Raw genomic sequence first — 16087 nt, 5'->3', positions numbered from 1 at the left:
GAAAGGGAAGATATAAACAATTTGTGGCTATGATGCTAGTTCTATGTACATTCCTCTTCTGGAAAAAAAAAAAAGTGCCACACATGATCTCAACTGAATATGCATTTTTAAAAGATCACACTAAATGAAAAAAGAGAGCAATTTCACTGAGACATATTTCTAAGATTAATCTATTTATCAATTAATTCCTCACCGTGAATTTTTCACCAGATATCCTGTGAAAGTAGGGAATAGGCAGCTTATTGAAATGAACAAAATAAAAGATAAGAATCACCCCCCAGATAATAGTATCTGGCACTTAGGTGCTGGGTACACAATGAGAATGAGGTGAAAGTGGCAAAGGGCTTCAGAAATACAAGTAGAAAGGGGCGCCTGGGTGGCTCAGTCGGGTGAGCATCCAACTCTTGATTTCAGCTTAGGTCATTATCCCAGGGTCGTGGGATACAGTCCAGTGTCAGGCCCCACACTGAGCGTGGAGCCTGCTTAAGATTCTCTCTCCCTCTGTCCCTTTCCCCAACTTGTGCACACACTCTCTAAAACAGAAAGAAAAAAAAAGAAAAGAAAGCAATACAAGTGGAAGAACTACACAGACAACTGTGTCTATGCCTCAATTTTGGTGCCAACCAATTTAGCTATACCTGAATTAACATTTACTTTGGAACACTGCAAATCTCATGTTCCTCTAACCCAACTTAGTCATCTCCATTTCGACTATAATTCTCACTCCTCCTCACTGGTAGGAAGAGGCAAGCCTGTGTGGTGTGACTGCAGACAAATTACTCAACCTTTATGCTCTTTTATCCATGTATAAAAAAGAGGATTATGTCACTTCCTTTAGAGGTCTGTTAAGAGCATTAATGAAATAACTTGTGCAAAGCTCTTAGCACAGTACCTGAAATGCATGGTAAGGGCTAGCTGTTATGATAACCACGAAAACTTAGCTGTTACTGATGCTGAATATCTATGATACAGAAGGATATTTAATAGTGATTAAGGAGAAAAGAAAGAGCTTTGATATGAGACACTGTTTTCCTACAAAGGCAGATTCATAACTTCAGCTATAATAAATTAGATGGCAAAATTTAAAACTCTTTTAATTATATATTCTTCATGGATACTTCAGTCTGGTTCCATCAAGAGAATAAACAACATTCTCTTTACATGCTTTGATATGCTCAATAGTATGGTATATATTTTTAGTAATAGGCTCAAGGATTCTACATTATTAACAGACAATAAACAGTCTGATTAGTAAAGCCAGTCATCTAGGTATCCCAAAATGTATCCTGATAACTATTATAATGGCAGCCGAAACTCAAATTCTGGACAAAGCAAGTATCAATGAGTCTAATCTAGGAGAGAGTAGTCAGCTTGTGAAAGGTCCTTTCTGGAGTTTCCTCTTTCTCCCTGTCAAAATCCTATTCATTCAAATTCTACTTCCAGAATGGTGGTGTGATCTTCCCACAGACCAAGCTTCTGCTGATAACAACTACAAGTTGGGGGCGGTGGAGGAGGGAGGCATGGGACACAGAATGAAAACTAGCTGAGGATTCTGAAAAGTAATTCTATGAGGCAGATGTGGAGACAAGTCAAAACTTGGGAGACACCAGCCTCAGTTTCCTGTTTTCTTGCAGCTTTGCCCCAAGACTGGGCAGTAGATGTGGAACTAAGTAGATGTGGCTGAAGTTATCTTTCTGTCAGAGGGAACTAGGGAAGAGAGCCCAGGTAAACACTGCCAGCTATCAGAGAGAAGACTGAATCCCCTGGGGAGAAAGTCAAAAGAGATGCCCTAGTACTATGTATGAAACACCACAAAAGTTTTCACAAAAGGCTGACTTCTGAACCATGCAAATGCAGACTAAAGCACAGACTTAAAGAATTAAATTGAAATTAGAACCACTGTCCACAGAAGGCTAGAGAGAATTAACAGTTTGAGTCTAACGTGGTTACCTGCCAGCTAAAACAAAAATATCAATATTCTATACAAGATTATAACAGACCTCAGAGTCTATATAACATAACACGGTGTCCAGGATACAATCTAAAATTACTAGACATACAAGCAACAGGAAAATGAAACCCATTCTCAAGAGAAAAGCCGATCTATAAAAGCCTACAACAAGAAGACTGAGCTACTGGAATTATGTGGCAAAGATTTTTAAGAAGCTATTACAATTAAGCTCAATGAGGTAAAGTAAAAACAAAACAAAGCACACATGAATGAAAACATAATAAAGGAAATCTCAGTGGAGAAATTAAAAATATAAAAAGGAACAAAATCAACAAATTTTTCATTTACAAATGAAAAGTACATTATCTGTATTTTTAAAGTCAATGGATAGGCTGAATATTAGAATGGAGATAAAACAGTGAAGAGTCAATGAACTCAAAGGCAGATCAACAAAAATTACCCAATCTAAAGAACAAAAAGAATAAAGACAGAAGAAGAAGAAGAAGAAGAAGAAGAAGAAGAAGAAGAAGAAAAAGAAGAGGAGGAAGAGGAGGAGGAGGGAGAGGAGGAGGAGGGAGAGGAGGAGGAGGGAGAGGAGGAGGAGGGAGAGGAGGAGGAGGGAGAGGAGGAGGAGGGAGAGGAGGAGGAGGGAGAGGAGGAGGAGGAAGAGGAAGAGGAGGAGGAGGAGGAAGAGGAAGAGGAAGAGGAGGAGGAGGAAGAGGAAGAGGAAGAGGAGGAAGAGGAAGAGGAGGAGGAGGAAGAGGAAGAGGAGGAGGAGGAGGAGGAGGAGGAGGAGGAAGAGGTGGAAGAGGAAGAGGAGGAGGAGGAGGAGGAGGAGGAGGAGGAGGAGGAGGAGGAAGATAGATCAGTGTATCAGAAAGCTATGGGATAATCTCAAATGGTTTAATATGTGTCACTAGAGTTCCAGAAGGAGAGGAAAGGGGGGGGGGGAGCAGAAAGAATATGAAGAATTGATGACTGAAAACTTCAGAAATTTATTCAAAGACAAATGTACAGACTTGAGAATTTCATAGTGAACCTCCATCAGTGTCAATTAAAAAAAAAATCCCACTTGGATACATCATAATTGAGCTGCTGAAAAATAAAGATAGAAAGCAGCCAAAGAAAGATGGCATCCACATACAGAAGAACACTGATTGGAAATGACTGTATTTCTCATAAAGATGACAGAGGTCATTAGACTGTAAACATCTTTAAAGTACTGAAAGAAAAAAATTTTCAATCTAAACTTGTATATCTAATGAAAATATTCTTTAGGAATGAAGGCAAAAGAAAGACCTTCTCAGAGAATGTAAAACCAGGAGAATTTATTGCCAGGAGACTTGCAATATAAGAAAGTTCACTAAGATGAAGAAAAATTATAGCACAGGAAAACGTGGATCTTGAGGAATGAACTAAATAAAACAAAAGAAATGGTAAACATCTGAGTAAAATATAAGACTGTTTTCCTCTTACGTTTCAAAAATCACATATGATTATTTAAGGCCAAACTTAAAACACTGCCTTGCAAGGCTTCCATGTAATACATCATACATATTACAACTAGGAGAAATGATGAGGAAAGGGGCAAAAGGGACCCATATGGTTGGAAATTTCTGCATCTTGTATGAAATGGTAAAATACTGGGGTGCCAGGGTGGCTCAGTCACTTAAGTGTCTGACTTCGGCTCAGGTTATGATCTCACAGTTTGTGGGTTCGAGCCCCGCATCGGGCTCTGTGCTGACAGCTCAGAGCCTGGAGCCTGCTTTGTATTCTTTGTCTCCCTCTCTCTCTCTGCCCCTCTCCCACTTCCTTCTCTGACTCTCAAAAACAAATAGATGTTCAAAATATTATTTTTTTAAATGGTAAAATATGAACTGAGTAGACTGAAAAGGTTAGGAATGTATACCAAAATGCCCAAAAATGTACTGAAATACTCAAAAAGGTGTAGATAAGTTAAAATAGAATACTAAATATAGCTAAGTAATGTAAGTAACATATAAGTAATCTAAAAGAAGGCAGGAAAGGGGGGAAGAAAGGAACTAAAAATGTAGAGGTCAAACAGAAAACAAAATGTAGACCTAAATCTAACAATATCAATAATTACAAAATGCTAATAATCTAAACCCTCCAATAAAACAAGATCATCAGAGATACTAAAAAAGACTTAGCTAACTGCAGCCTACAAGAGTCACAACTTCATATAGACACAGATGAAAGTAATACATGGAAAAATATATACAATGCAAACCAGTAAAAATAAGGGTGAAATAGCTGTATTAATATCAGATAAAATAGACTTTAAGACAGAGTATATCAGACATTTTAAAAACATTTGATAAAAGAATAATTGAAGATATAACACTTATAAATGTAAATGTGACTAATAACAAAGCTTCAAAACATATGAAGTGAAAAACTGACAATTAAAAATCAGTAAGAAAAAGAACACTGGGGTACATTAGCAAATGCCTTGATCTGAGAACATTACACTAAACTGTGTAATACATATTCTTTTCAAGTGCACACAGACATTCACAAAGATATAGGAAATGTTGAGCCACAAAATAAGTCTGAATAAATATGTAAAGACTGAAATGAAAAAAAAAAACTATTCTAAAATAATAAGATATCCAGGAAAACCCAACATTTGGAATATTTGGAAATGAACACATCTGTAAGTAATTCATGGGTCAGATAAGGCTCACCAGAGAATTTTTTTAATATTTTGAACTAAATTATAAAAAAGATGCAACATACCAAAATTTGTGAGATGCAGTTAAAGCAGTGCTTGGAGGTAAACCTATGGCTTTACACTCCTATATTACAAGAGGAGGTGCATCAAATGGGTGATGGGCATTGAGGGCACTTGTTGGGATGAGCACTGGGTGTTATATGTAAGTGATGAATCACCTGGTTCTACTCCTGAAGCCAAGACTACACTGTATGTTAACTAACTTGAGAATTAAAGAGAGAGAGTGAGAGGGAGAGGTGGAAGGAGAGGGATGGAAGGAGGGAGGGAGGGAGAGAAATATAATAAACCCCAGGTATTCATGAGGGGAAAAAAAAAAAAGAATGGAGTGCATTTTTACAGCACAGCCTTTACATGCAGGTTGGTTTTTTCCTAAATATTCTCTACTTTCCAATATAAGTATCATTATTATATTCCTCTTCATACAATGAGACCATTAAAACAAGTGTAAGTTTTTCAGGATACTACCTGGATTACTTTTTGGAATTTATCAGAGGATAATAATGTTGTGAATTATCTTTCTTCTTTCTTGATATTTGAGATTCGTAATGGAAATAGTATAATCTGTAAAACTGCAGAAGAGTAAGCAATTTAGGCTAAGTTAAACCTATAATTATACAGACAATAAATGTTCCACTTTGTGTTGAAAAAAAGAAAGAAAATTTTAATAGTCCTATATCAAATAAATTAAATATCAAAAACAGGGGTGCCTGGGTGGCTCAGTCGGTTGAGCGTCCAACTTCGGCTCAGGTCATGATCTCACAGCTCGTGAGTTTGAGCCCCTCGTCCAGGCTCTGTGCTGACAGCTCGGAGCCTGGAGCCTGCTTCGGATTCTGTGTCTCCCTCTCTCTCTGCCCCTAACCCACTTGCATCCTATCTCTGTCTCTCTCAAAAATAAATAAAAATTAAAAAATAAATAAATACCAAAAACCTCCCCCCAAAAAACCCTGCAGGGCCAGATGGTTCCACTAATGAACTTTCTCAAACATTCAAGGAAGATATACCAATCTACAGAAACTTTTTCAGAAAATAGAGGAAAGAATACTACCAACATAAGGCCAATACAACTCTAACACCAATACCTGACAGACATTACAAAAGAATAAAATTATAAATCCATATCCTTCATGAACATACATGCAAAAGTCCTTAACAATAAATACAGCAAACTGAATTCAATAATACATGAAAGGGGTAACATATCACGACTTAGTAGGGTTTGTCCAAAGAATGCAAGGTTTAACATTCAAAATACAACCAATGTAATTCAACATGCTACCAGAATAAAGAAAAGCCGTATGACCATTTCAATAGGTATGAAAGGCATTTGATGAAATTCTTTCTACATCCATTCATGATAAAAACTCTCAGCAAACTAGACTTAACAGAGAACCTCCTCATTCTGATAAAGGGTATCTACAAAAGCCCTACAGCTTATGTTCCACTTAGTGGTGAAATACTGAACACTTTATACTTTTCCCCTAAAAATGGAATTAAGGGAAGGATGCCCACTTTCATCACTTCTATTCAACAATGTAGTGGAGATTCCAGTCACTATAAGGTGGGAAGGGACAGAAGAGCAAGAGGGAGAGGGACAGGAAAACTATTTGCAGATCACATAACTGTTTATATAGAAAATCCCAAGGCACTATAAAACTATTACCAATAACACGATTACAGGATGCAAGGTTAATATATAAAAATTAATTACATTTTTATATACTAGCAGCAAGCAATTGGAAAACTGATTTTAAAATATATAGCTTCCAAAAACAAAATATTCAGTATTAAATCTAACTGGAATTATCACAGTCCCCTACACTGAACTCTAAAAACATTCCTGATAGAAATTAGAGATCTAATTAATGGAAAGATACAACATTTTTGTGACTTGCAATGATCAATATCATTAATATGTCAAATCCCCCCAGATCAGGGCAGCCTGGGAATGAAAACGGAGGAAGGCATAAATTCCAAAGGGGCATGAGAAAACTTTTGGGGGTGACAGCAGTGTTCATTTGATACTGGTGATAACCTCACATGTGAAAACTCCTCAAATTGTAAACTGTATTTGACGAATTGTCAAATCCTACCCATTCGTCCAAATGACCCCTCATGAAACACTTCCTGGTCAAAAATCTCTAACTGGATAGGATTTCTCTGACTTTAAAACTCCCAGGAAATTCTAGTCACACCTATCTCTTGCAGGCAGCATGTAGCTCCTCCCACATAATGTACACTCTGTACATGTTTGTCCACTTGAAATAGATGTTTTTTTCAGTTCTAGGAGTTCGAAGAGTGGGCATGTAGATTACATTCCTTCCTCTGTTCACTTATACCTTTAAATGAATCCCCCCTTATTCAGACTCACGCAGGCACACAAGTGGGCTCTCTGAATCAACAAGACCACTCCATATGACTGAAACTGCGTCACAAAATAACAACAGAATGACAACAATCTGAGATATGCAGCAAATGCAGAATATCCTGCCTAGAAGAATGTCCTCTTTTCTATTTATCCATCTATCTTTCAGTTATCTCCCCGATTAAACCTGTAATCACCTTTGAACTGTTAACACACAACTTCAAGAAAAAGTAATGTGTTACGCCCCCATCTTTGTTCCAATAAAAGCTGGCTAATCGCAGAGTAGGTGTTTCTTTGCAGAGTCCAACACGCTTAAGGCAGTGAGTTTATATACTTCTATCTGGCCTTTACTCCTTCAAATAATTTCCACAGCAGTGCTTGGAAGATTTAAGCAAAACTATCCACAGCAATTTCCTCCTGATTTGCCTGCTTCTAGTGCTGTTCTCTTACAACTTACACTCCACACAGCAGCTACAGTGTTCCTATGAAAATGTAAGTCACATTATTTCACTACTTTGCTTATAGCCTTCCATTCAATGGCTTTCCACACCTCCCTCAAAGTAAAAACAAAGTCTTTATAAAGGCACACAAGGCGCTACACCATCTTTTTCCTGCTCCCACCATTTACTTCTCTGATGTCAGGTCCCACTACTCTTCCCTCCTCACACATGGCCACAGTGACCTCCTTGCTGTTTCTCAAGGTGCCAGGTATGTTTCTCCCTCGGAGCCTTTGCACTCGAGGGATTTCCTGGGCCTACAGAGCTGACAATCCACTTATATTTAAAGAAACCATGACCAGAAAATTAAATATTTAAGTTATAGTACAATTAATTTTAAAACTAGATCTCCTAACTTCCTGGTTAAATTCTATTTCCCCCCAAATCTTGTACTTAATAAAAGTGACACCTCATGACTCTGTAATATGACTTGATTGTGCTCATAATTTTACTATATTCTTAAACAAAAGAACTTTGAATAATTACATGAAGCTAAAACATAACACAGTCCAAACGTTGTTTTTTTCTTGTTTTTGTATTTAGAATTTCTATTTCCTACCACCAGCAGTACCCCATCCTCCTTCCCAGCTTTGAAATGTTCAGAAATTTTACATTCCTAACAGGGGCATTATTTCCTACTTACAATTCTTTCAAAGCACCTTACTTGTGCCAAGCATAAAACAAAAACACTTCACTATCCATAAGCAGCAGTCACATACAACCATTTCAACAACTTCTCTAACAGTACTAAATTTTGTCCACTTATTTTAAAACCCTGAATGAGGCACCTAGGCAAATACTAACCAGTGACCAGGAAGAGTCTCTTTCAATTACAAGAAATCTACTCCAAAAGATGTACCTTCAATCTACCAATTTAACAGTTGTGCCCATACACACCTTGAAGAGACAAAAGATTTTTTAAAGGATTTCCTGGATTGGATTCAATCAATTTCTTAGGTCAAAGGCTATGAACATCCAAGAGCCTGTGAAACAAACAAACAAACAAACAAAGGTGCACACAGATCTGAAAACACACACATACACTCCACTAGTAGAAAAGAAGTAAAGACACATAGTAAACACTGTCAGAACCCAACCACATTCCCCTCGGGTTCCTCTCTACCCTGCTTACTACAAACACCTCTACCTCTCCACCTGAGCATTTTTTTTCCTAACTGGGGAGCATGCTTTGGCTTTGTGCAGGGCAGGCCAGAAGTGCAGAAAAGGTCATGTCCCCGGTAGCATCATCACTCAATGGGGGAAGAGCTGATGGACAGATATCTTAGCTTGTTGTCCACAATTCTAAACCACCTCCCAACATTTCCCAGTTGGACTGCGCTCTTAAGTGCTCACAGTGGTAACTGACTTGATAATTGCCCTACTTTCCTAGTATCACCCCTCAAACTACCTGCACTCAATTCCTTGTCTACTTGCAGTAGAACTTAAATCATGACAAAGATCTTTTCTCAAAAGGAATGTCTCCTGGAAGAGACAGGAAATCTTCCTTTAATACAATATGCCTCAAATTTTATCTCAGGACCCCTTTGCAACTATTTAAAGTTACTGAGGCTCCCAAAGAGCTCTTATTTATCTGAGTTATATCTATTGATATTTACCTACTAGAAATTTAAACTGAGACAAAACTTATTAATTCATTTACATTGCATGCTAACATAGTTCTGTATGAAAAATACAGTCTCTAAACAAAAAACTAAGTGAGAAGAATGGATTTTAAATTTTTAAACAAACTGCTTTAATGCTCTACTTAATAGAAGACCACTGGATTCTCATATCTGCCTCTGCCTTCAATCTATGGTAAAATCACAGGTCATGTAACCTCTGAAAAATTATGAGTAAAAAAGACAAAGTTCTTTGCCTCAGTATTATGAACAGTTTTCACCTTGTGGGTCCCCTGAATGGGCCTTACACACAGAGAACCACTGCTTTAGCATAAGAGATTCCATGTAAGTAAAGAATAACTACAAAATAACTAAGACACATGATTTAGTTTGGGGAAGGGGAGGGCAATCAAAGCATGAACAGAGAATATGTTTCTGTGATTATCAATATGATAAAGGAAATAATTTACCATACTAATCTTCTGGAGTACTCATTCTCTCAAAGCATTTTTTTTTTTTTTTAACAAAAAACTGCCCAAAACTGGAGTTACCTTTTCTATTCCTTAATATTTGGTTCCCTTGAAATAGTTCACTGCTTTGCAGTCTTCAAACAAAACTCTGTAGATAATATCCAGCTAATCTTGCTTTTTTTCTACACTAAGCAGCTTCCAGGACAGGGCACTTTTCAGTAATATATCCTTTGGCTGAACTGAACAAGCAAAGCCAAATTAAAAAAGAAAATAAATGCAAAAGGTCAAAGAGAAATGTATTTATTAATCAACGTAAGAACAGAAACTAATAGGACAGAAAAAAATGAAAGTTAGAAATTACTGTCCTTCTTGGACTCTTATGTTCCAGCCACACTAACTAGTCAGTTCCTCAAAACTTTGGGCACTTGTTTTAACGACTAGGCTTACACATGTGATTTCCCCTCACTCTCACATTGCCAACCACCCTCATCTGCCTTATTTCTGCTCATTTAACAGGCCTCACTGCAACATCAGCTCTCTGCTATATGGCCGCAAAGTTCTCAAAACCCTTCTCTTTAGAGTACTTACATAATTTATCATCCAAATGCTATTCTGAGAATGATCAGGGAACTATTAATTATGCTAAGACCACAAGCCATATTATGAGTTATCAGCTTAGCTTTCCTGCTTAAGAGCTTCGTAAGGAGAATCTGTCTTGCGTACTACCACTATTCCCCCGACATTTAGCTCTACGCTTATAAAAGGTGTACACTCACTCTCTCAACGAATGGCATGTATAATGCAAATTAAAGTAAAAGAGGAAAAATTCATCCAGATAAAATGACCTACTATGTTCTCTCCCAAATCCTGACACTATTCCACCCCTATTTTCTTACCTTTGATCATGCCCTCGTATCTCATGCCTCTCTATCCACACCCCACCTCAACAGAATATAAACTTCAGGAGAGCAGAGAATGTCTGTTTTGTTAATTGAGGCTTCCCCAGCACCTAAAACAGTGCCTGCTCAGAGCAGGCACTCAACACTCAGTAATTGTGTGCTCAGTGAATGCTGTTCTGTGTTGCCCTGCTTATCTATACTTGAAAGCCAAACCATAGAACCCATATGAAGGTGCCCCAGATATTATGGTAAAACATAATTTCTCCTTCCTTTGTATACAATAACATGTCATATCCTTCTTAAAATACTTTCTGTACACTACTTTGTCTTTGTGTTAGAATTCTAGGTCTTATCAGGTCTCATTATTCTTGGTATACCGTACATTTTAGCATAATGCCTGACACACAGTATCTAGAGAACAAAGATCTGTCAAATTAACGTGGTAAAATGACAGCATTTCACAAAATTATGAGTATGTATTAAGAAACCTGATACTATGCTAATTTTCTAGAGAACTTTCTTATTCATATATATATCCCTAGCCCAGGCCATTGTCATTTCACAATGGCAACTCCATCCATTGAGGGGATTCAGAACAAGGCATCCCAAAACATGCCCCACTCCGGCACATGATTTTTGAGCTGAAGGCAAACAGGACCCAGTAGATTCAGTAAAAATTACTTTCTCCTTCACTGCCCAAAAGAAATGAGAAAGGGATCTGTACCAGGAAGTTTTTACCAGAGAAAACTTTTTATATCTGACTTTTCTGCACACCTGGGAAAACATTTATTTACCAAACATCTGCTCTTCTCTCCCCTTTCTGTGAATTGCCTTCTTCCTCTCTGAAACCCCAGACCACACTCCTTTCCTTAGCTCAGGGTGGTATATAAGCCTCAAATGCCTTTGAGCCTGATATCTTTGTGGGACTTCCATATACACATGTGTAATTAAATTTGTTTTTCTTGTATTAATCTGCCTTTTTATTACAGGGGGGTCCCAGCCAAGAACCTAGAAGGGTAGAGGGAAAATTAATTTTCTCCGCTACAGCATATTCCTTTTGCAAGGAGTATTTTTATAAAGAGCAAGTATCTTCCTTTTTTTTTTTTTTAATTTTTTTTTTTAACCTTTATTTATTTTTGAGACAGAGAGAGACAGAGCATGAATGGGGGAGGGGCAGAGAGAGAGGGAGACACAGAATCGGAAGCAGGGTCCAGGCTCTGAGCCATCAGCCCAGAGCCCGACGCGGGGCTCGAACTCACGGACCGCGAGATGGTGACCTGAGCTGAAGTCGGACGCTTAACCGACTGAGCCACCCAGGCGCCCCAAGAGCAAGTATCTTTCTTAACTGTTTGATTCCTTTCTCAACACTACAGGTTATCAAATCAAAATAACTTCCTTGATTCCAAGGCTTTAGGCTTTCTACTCCTTATCTAAATGTCCATGCCCTAAATTCTTCACTATTGTTAAAAGGGTTCTCAATTATCCCACCTGCACTTCCTACCTGCCACTCAATCATGCACAGTTTTCTCCAAGTGGAACAACTATTTCTAGGCAAAAAAATTCCACGCCAAGCTTCACTCCTCTTCCCAAAGGCCTTCCCAGGGCAGTATTATCCATATTGTGCTACTTTAGTTATCCTTGCTTGGTGTAACAGATTAACTAGTACTTGTTCTGTCATTTATAATCATATTCATGTCCCTAATTATGTGTCTATGTATGCATATATATTATACATGTATGTTAAATGTTAGGGTTCTCTTTTAAAATCAAGGACCATTAATTAGCTCGCAAGATATGCACACATAAGAAGAAATTTGATTCAGTAATGTGGTCTTCAGCATAGTACATACTAGTGGCAGGACAGGACAGTTGTAAACAGCACAGACTCTAAAGGCAGACTACCTGGGTTCATAATCCTGGTCTTGGTACCCAGTGGTCTTAGTACCCTTTGACAACTTACTCAACATCTATACCTATCCGTTTCATAATTTGGAGTTACTATAAAAATTACAGGAGTTAATATACATAAAATTCTTTAAAGCATCTGGCACATACACTCAATACAATTATCTATTATTATTACAATGTTGTCTTAGCACACAGATTTCTACAACAAATCATAAGCTGGATGGCTTATCAACAAATGAAATGTTATTTCTCACAGTTTTAGAGGCAGGGAGCCCAAGATCATGGTGCCAGCATGGTCAGGTTCTGGTGAGAGCCCTCTTCCAGGTATTCTCATGGGTATTCCCACATGGTACAGACAGCTGGCTAGCTCTTTGGCCTATTCATGTAAAGGCACGAATCCCATTCATGACGGCTTCATCCTTTTGACCTAATTACCTCCCAAAGGGCCCACCTCCAAATACCATCACACTGGAATTAGGCAGGGTTTCAAACATATGAATTTGGGGGGTTTTTGGTTGTTGTTGTTGTTTTTTTTTTTTTTTTTTTTTTTAACGTTTATTCATTTTTGAGAGACAGAGAGAGACAGAGAGGGGAAGGGGCAGAGAGAGAGAGGGAGACACAGAATCTGAAGCAGGCTCCAGGCTCCGAGCTGTCAGCACAGAGCCTGATGCGGGGCTTGAACTCACGAACTGCGAGATCACGACCTGAGCCGAAGTCAGACACTTAAACGACTGAGCCACCCAGGCACCCCAAACATATGAATTTTGGAGGAACACAAACATTCAGTTCATAGCAGCTGTCAAGACTTCTATCTTCTTACTTTATAACTGAGGATACTGAAGCTCAAAAAATGTCTAACAATTTGCCAAAAGTCACAAGAACAAGTAAATTGTAAAGCCAGAAGAGAAACACAGGACTCCTAGTAAAGGAGCCCATTCATTTCACCATGCTAAATTTTATTCAATATATTTTTAAGGTCTACAGGTCCATTTTATGATAAAAGTGGTAAGAAAATGGAAGAAATAAGAAAAAGGAAAATGAGAGACATTTATACTCAAGAATTAAGAAAAGAAGAAAGGGACACTGTAATGATCAGGCCAGAACATGGGCTTCTGTTCAAGTAAATAGAGGGACAGGGAGGTGGTCCAGAGAACTGAGTTAAGAATATTAGGCTGGAAATAATGATCATGCTTCATTTTTCATTTAGGACATAAAGACATTGTTACTTGCATTTTTAAAAATTCTTTCTCTTCAGCAGTTTAGAAAGCCAATTCTGTTCCACTACAAGCTCATCTCTTCAAAAATGTGTGAAATATTTTGATTTTTCACATAGAATTCTGATGTTTACACATGGAAAAAAATAACAAATTTCAGAAATTTAATAAGAATCTTTGAGGGATGTCAACATATTTGCCATCTACATTTTAAAATCTTTTAAAAATTTAGAGGTGTCCAACTGGCTCAGTTGGTAGAGCATGTGACTCTTGATCTTGGAGCGCTGACTTTGAGCCCCATACTAGGTGCAGAGATTACTTAAAAAAATAAAAATAAATAAAATCTTTTAAAAGTTTCAACTTATGGGTCATGTTTAGTTTTTGAGAAAACTTTAAATACATGAAAATCACATTCAGAACCATCACTATTTGACTGTCTTACACATTTCCTTAGATAAGACCCAACGGTCATTTAAAATACAAACTCTGTTCTAATAAAAATATTACTACCCCTCTACTCCCAAGAAAACCTCTAAATGAAAAATATAGACATAACCAGCTTGTCAAAGCAATAAATTTTGTTTTGAAAGATTATCGTTTAGAGAATTTGTTAAACAACATCTGTCTCCCTGATTATATGTACTCTGCTTACGGCTAGAATTTTCTATATAGTTTCTCTCTTATGGTAGCAACCAATACACAGCTCAGGCCAAAATAATTATCAACAGTACTAGCCAAAAGGCTCTGGTACTGGATATTTTATGGGACTATACTACAAAGATAAGTTGTTGAAGTTTTTACACACATTTTAGCTTAAAATGAAAATAAAAAGATAAACATCAGAAAATATGTCCAAAATTCAAGAACACATGCTTTGTATGTAAAACATACTTCTGTAATCTGAATCCTTTATTTCTATAAACTTCCACTGTAAACTGGACAATATGGTCTTCAGAAAAAAAAAAAAGGACTCTCAGAGTGATTGCTCTAAGAACTATGAAACAAGAATAAAATTTAAAGCTGATACCCAAAAGAAATGCACAGTTGTCAACCCAACAATCAATTCAAATTTCCAAAAATAATTCAAGTTCCAGGCACTGCAGAAAAAGAACAAATGGTTGAGAAGACCACAATTCCTCAACCCTCCAAGATATGCATCCCTGCTGATGCTCTGGGTTAACAATGTGGATACCTCTCTCCTTCCTTCACATTCTGGCAAGAGATGCTAAAAATCTTGTGCTCCACGTTCTCACACAATTAAAGTCCATGTGCTAAGTCTCTTCTAAAAGGCGGAAGTGGGAGGGCAGGAACTGAGGTTGGTTCCCTCTCAAATCATTACATGCATAGTTCATCAGCATCTCAATCTTAAAACTGTTAACAGAAGACCATCCCACCAATATGAAACTTTAATTTCTTAAACTTTGGTATGTACAAAACCAAAAAGTGGGCCTAAGAGTTCACCTCTAATTCCATATAGCTTGGTAACTGGAGTATCGAATTCCTTCTGCTGGCTCCATAAATCTGCCTCACTAAATCCCATTGCACCTATACTTCATGAGCTCGCCTGATCCCAACTTAAACCCTCAGCTTAATTAAGGTCCTTATCTTTAAGATTGAAAAGTTTTATCTCTCTACCAGGAAGGGGCATAAAACAAATTTATCTGACCAAACAATTACCCAGTTTCCTTTATCTTATCTTATTCCCTTTGCCCTGATTTATTCTGAAAACACTTACTGATACTTATAAGCTGTGAAAAATACTAACACTGGAGATACAAATATATTTTCTCTGCTCTTAAGGGATCACAGTCCAGGGAAGGAGACAAATATGGAAACAAATAATTTCTACCAAGTATGAGAAATTCTATAAAACAACTTTGTAAAAGTTCTACAAGAACACAACGAATTGAGGAAAGGTTTCACAATGCAGTTAACGTCTGAAATGAGTCAAAGAATAGTAGGGTAGAATGGGGTCTGTATGTGTTTTAGCTGAGATGGACATACAGAATGAGGAAAGCTGAAAGGTAAAGTTAATGTCTGATGATAGCCAAAGTGCTGACTAAAAGTATGTTACAATAAGTATCCTAGGATATCAACTAGAGCTCCTTTTCTCTTTCGTTCTTGCAAATTCATTCTAACCATAAATTCCCAAGAATGATCTTACAAACAACACAGAGGCACAGATTTTGTACACAAAATAATTATTCCATGGTTGGAAGCAGGAAAAACCATTTTGAAAGCCATCAGGAAAATTCAATGTAATCAGACTGATTCTCTGCAGTGAAAAGGAACAGCTCTGTTACATAAAACCAGTCCTCGGTGTTGGAGATACAGAAGAAAGAATAGCAAATTACAATTCAAGAGACCTGGACTCAAGTCTATGGGAACAGTTATGCCATAATTACGAAACAA

At 37.5% G+C, this 16087-nt stretch overlaps 1 protein-coding gene across 5 annotated transcripts in view; it reads right to left on the bottom strand.

Annotated features, from left to right (window-relative positions):
• Window positions 1-16087, bottom strand: part of FOXJ3 (forkhead box J3) — a 147685-nt gene that overhangs the window by 43279 nt on the left and 88319 nt on the right. The window lies entirely within an intron of this gene.

This window comes from Panthera pardus, unplaced genomic scaffold (assembly GCF_024362965.1).
Source record: "Panthera pardus isolate Hobbes unplaced genomic scaffold, ASM2436296v1 HiC_scaffold_11, whole genome shotgun sequence".
Taxonomy (NCBI): domain Eukaryota; kingdom Metazoa; phylum Chordata; class Mammalia; order Carnivora; family Felidae; genus Panthera; species Panthera pardus.
Note: the sequence above shows the minus strand (reverse complement) of the source record. Positions and strands in the feature narration are given on the sequence as shown.